This window comes from Convolutriloba macropyga, unplaced genomic scaffold (assembly GCF_964194025.1).
Source record: "Convolutriloba macropyga unplaced genomic scaffold, txConMacr16.3 SCAFFOLD_1561, whole genome shotgun sequence".
Classification (NCBI taxonomy): Eukaryota; Metazoa; Xenacoelomorpha; order Acoela; family Convolutidae; genus Convolutriloba; species Convolutriloba macropyga.
Window position 1 is genome coordinate 32,501 of NW_027450123.1, and position 5,000 is coordinate 37,500.

The following is a 5,000-nucleotide window of genomic DNA, read 5'->3' on the forward strand; positions in this document are numbered from 1 at the left end:
CTTCTTCACATCTATGAAGGCCAGTTTGAGTCCCCGTCTCTGTGTCTTTGCCTCACTGATAATGCCCTGCAGCAGAAGAGAGTTGGTTGCCGTCCCATCTACCCTCTTGAAGCCCTTCTGTCTGATATTGTCGTCTAGGTCCTCAAGTCGTGCAGCTAAGCACTTGTGGAACACCCTGGCCAGTACACTTGCCACTGTGATGGGTCTGAAGTCCATTGGTTCCTGAGACCCTGCCACTTTGGGGATGAACACTGTTCTTCCACTAAGAGAGTCATAGTTACTCCCGCCAAAAGAGAGTCATAAGCTGGAGATATGTCTCTCCAAAAGCTAATTATAAAGCGAGACCGATAGTAAACAAGTACCGTGAGGGAAAGTTGAAAAGCACTTAAGAGAGTCATAGTTACTCCCGCCGTTTACCCGCGCTTATTTGAATTTCTTCACTTTGACATTCAGAGCACTGGGCAGAAATCACATTGCGTCAACACCGTTTCACCAGCCATCGCAATGCTTTGTTTTAATTAAACAGTCGGATTCCCCTTGTCCGAACCAGTTCAGAGTTCGAGTGTTTTTTGTGCAACAGAATAGACCTAAAGCATATCAGCTAGCAGTCAAACCAAACGCCAACAACCCGAAGGCCATCGCACGCTTTAGCAGACCGAAGCGTCAAACTAAAGGCTTGTTACACCCACTCCTCAGAGCCAATCCTTCTTCCGAAGGTACGGATCTATTTTGCCGACTTCCCTTATCTACACTGTTCCAAGACCAGAGGCTTTTCACCTTGGGGACCTGATGCGGTAATCGGTACGATTCACTCTCCTGACATCTGCTAAGCCAAACTTTTATGTGCCACCAGGAACAATTGGGACACAGCAAATGCTGCTGTGCTCTTGCACGCTTCGAGCCTTATCTCTGATTGAATCAATTCCAAGGACTCTACAACGTGTTATAAAGAAAAGATAACTCTTCCCCAAGGTCCCAATGACAAAGTTCGACCTCAATGACGTTGCCGTCTCAATGCCAGGAGAGTAAGTTCGGGAATTTTAACCCGATGCTCTTTCGAGACTCAGCAGTTTTCAAGAAACCACTATTCAAGACTTTGGCATTAGCCTGTCTTTTAGAATCGACTAACTCATGTGCAAACGCTGTTCACATGAAAGCCTTTCCCGCTTCAGTCCTCAAAGTTCTCATTTGAGTACTTGCTACTTCCACCAAGATCTGCTCCATTGATCGCTTCGCGCATACACTTGCGTGCATACTTTAGCGCAATCAATGTGTCCTCCTACACATGAATATCATTTTTGAGCTGGTGAGGCTCTTTTTCTCTAATCTAACTTGCGTTAGATATTGATATTCATGGTTGGGTATAGGCCACGAGCTCTAGTGCCATCCATTTTCAGGGCTGATTGATTCGGCAGGTGAGTTGTTACACACTCCTTAGCGGATTTCAACTTCCATGACCACCGTCCTGCTGTCAGTATCAATCAACACCTTTTGTGGTGACTCATGAGCAAGTAGTTAGGCGCCTTAACCCAACTTTTGGTTCATCCCACATCGCCGGTTCTGCTTACCAAAAGCGGCCCACAAAAAGCTTGCATTCATAGTCCAAGTGCAATTAAGTCACAAGGACATCTCACCGATTTATAGTTTGAGAATAGGTGAAGGAAAAATTTTCCCCCATTCCTCTAATCATTCGCTTTAACCGATGAAATTGCTTTGCGAAGATTTTTCAATCTTGCTCAAGCTTTTGCTATCCTGAGGGAAACTTCGGAGGAAACCAGCTACTAGATGGTTCGATTAGTCTTTCGCCCCTATGCTCAGGTCAGACGATCGATTTGCACGTCAGAACCGCTTCGGGCTTCCACCATGGTTTCCCGTGGCTTCGCCCTGCCCAAGCATAGATCACCATCTTTCGGGTCGTGTGCTACTTGCTCTGGATCAGTCATGCAATAAGAGCAAAACCGTCCGTGGTTGCGGGACACCGAATCGGCGCCCTCACCACACAAAGTAGTGCAATTCATAAAAATTACACTGTTCACTTTCATTTCGCGTGTGCGCTTTCAATGAGCGACAACACTTGCAAGCAACTCACACTCCTTGGTCCGTGTTTCAAGACGGGCTGTAGAGAGCATTGAATAGGAAGTTGAGGTCAGACAGGCAATCAAGATCAATTTATCTCATTTTGTTTAGAATCAACAAGAAGAATTCCGAGGAAAACTTCTGCTCGATTCATTAACAAGATTTGCCAAAAGACGACAACTACACTACTCGGTAGCCGAGAATATAATATCAAGGCATTGAGTATGGTAACGCTCACTCCAGTTCCCCTTCAACAGTTTCACGTACTTTTCACTCTCTCTTCAGAGTGCTTTTCAACTTTCCCTCACGGTACTTGTTTACTATCGGTCTCGCTTTATAATTAGCTTTTGGAGAGACATATCTCCAGCTTATGACTCTCTTTTGGCGGGAGTAACTATGACTCTCTTAACGGCGGGAGTAACTATGACTCTCTTAACCGGACTGTGATGATTAGTTGACTGTGTGCAACCTCCACGAGGTCTCGCTGGAAACTGCCATTCGTGGCTGAGCTAAGCACACCATCAATAGTCCCCGGAATGGACAAACCTTAAAAACTTGCCCAGTGGAAGGAAAACCACTCAACAAACCACGGTTTCGGAGTCATACCAAAACAAAGACTGTCCGTGGAAGGCAAACCACTAAAACCACGGTTTCGGAGTCACACCAAAACAAAGACTGTCCGTGGAAGGCGAACCACTAAAAACCACGGTTTCGGAGTCATACCAGAACAAAGGCTGTCCGGTGAAGTGTGCTGACCACCTTAAAAGTTCGCCAACCACTTTGGGTAAAACCAAAGTCTGTACCTCGGTACAGTAGTCCCAACGATGAAGACAATCAATGAGAAAGATCTGGCCTCAGCCAGACAAGACAGTGTGAGCACCAGTAGTTGTGGAGACGTGGCCTCCAAGTGGACCTGCGACATCTGCGGACAGGGTCCGTTCAGGAGTGAGCTCGGCCTGAAGCAGCACAAGACCAGAAGTCACAAGTCAGGGGCATCACAGACGAAAGCATCACAGGGAGCACATGCGGGCAGGGCTCCCACCCAGGAACCCGTGAGTGGCCAAGCAACAGCCCCCAACTGGTGCTGCTCAATCTGTGGTGCTGGACCCTTCAAAGGACAGACTGGTCTCTCACTTCACACCAAAAGCAGGCACCCAGATACATACCACCAGATGCAGGCCCAGAAGACAGGCAGATCTAATGCAAGGTGGACTCTTGAGGAAATGGCTCTGGTCAGAGACGCGATGAGGGGCCTTGATCCCGCATCCCAGAAGCAAGAGAATGAGCAACTGGCAAGACTGTTCCCCCATCGATCCGCTGAGGCATTCAAGGGCTTGAGAAAGAACCAACAGTTTGTGGCAATGATGCAGGAACATGATCTCACCCAGTACGTCGAGAGAGAGGGACAGATGTGGCTACAAACCCTTGCACAAGAACCAGGGAAGAATGGGGGACAGAGGGCTCACAAACATCCTAGACGATCCAAGAAGGGCATGAGACGGCACCAGTATGCAAGACTGCAGGCTCTTTACAGACGTGACAGGGCTAAGGCAGCGGCATCAGTGATGGATGGGTCATGGGAGAAGTTTGGTGAGCACAACCCCATCACCGACAAGACAGGGTTTCTTGATGCTTGGCAGCAGCTCCTTGAGACGGAAGCAGAGACAATAGACCTAAGCACAATCAGCGGTCAGGGTTGGGTCACTCCAATCACCATCGAAGAAGTGGCCAAGTGTGTGCAGACCATGGGACAGACAGCTCCTGGACCAGACAGGGTGAGCAGGAAGACGGTGACTTGCATCCCCTTCAAGAAGTTGGTCTCCCACTTCAATCTCTGGCTGCTGGCTGAACATCTACCCGAGTGGCTCCTTAGTGGAAGAACAGTGTTCATCCCCAAAGTGGCAGGGTCTCAGGAACCAATGGACTTCAGACCCATCACAGTGGCAAGTGTACTGGCCAGGGTGTTCCACAAGTGCTTAGCTGCACGACTTGAGGACCTAGACGACAATATCAGACAGAAGGGCTTCAAGAGGGTAGATGGGACGGCAACCAACTCTCTTCTGCTGCAGGGCATTATCAGTGAGGCAAAGACACAGAGACGGGGACTCAAACTGGCCTTCATAGATGTGAAGAAGGCCTTTGACAGTGTGACCCACAAGGCCCTGGCAGAAGCAGCACTAGAAGCAGGCATAGACCCCAAGATCCTCAGATACATCATGAAGGGCTACAAGAGACAGGGCACAACTCTGGAGATCGACGGAGCAAGACGCTTGGTGAAGCCATCCAAGGGGGTCAGACAGGGGGATCCCATCTCCCCAATCCTATTCAACCTTGTGATGAACAGGGTGCTGAAGACTCTACCCCAAACGACTGGAATCCAGATGGGCTCAGAAAAGCTGAATCACCTCGCCTTTGCCGATGACGTTGTGTTGCTAGCTCAGACGCTGACAGGGCTTCAGGACTCTATCAACAGACTGGAGACAGGGCTGGAAAGATGTGGTCTCTCTCTCAATGCCAAGAAGTGTGCAACCCTAGATGTGGACACAGTGCCAAGGGACCGACAGATAGTGATAAACCCTAACACAGTGTTCAGCAGCAGGGCAGGAGGTCTCCCCGTGATGACAGCAGAGTCCTTCTACAAGTACCTGGGCATTGAGACAGGGGCATATGGTACGAGGACAAACACCATCAAGAAGCTGGAGAAGAAGCTAGATGACCTGAGAAGAGCCCCCCTGAAACCACAGCAACGAATCTGGATACTCAAGACCTACTGCATACCCAGTGTGTACCATCAGCTAGTCCTTGCAAAGACAACGAAGCAGGTCCTGGGAGGCATTGACAGGGTCATCAGGAGGACGGTGAGGCAGTTCCTAAGATGGCCCAAAGACACCCCAAAGGAAATGTTCCATGCAGACGTTGACGAT

General features: G+C 49.1%; 1 pseudogene; it reads right to left on the reverse strand.

Annotated features, from left to right (window-relative positions):
• The window catches only part of LOC142355621 (large subunit ribosomal RNA), a 5,838-nt pseudogene extending 3,142 nt beyond the window's left edge, over positions 1-2,696 (reverse strand).
• Positions 2,697-5,000: the final 2,304 nt, after the last annotated feature.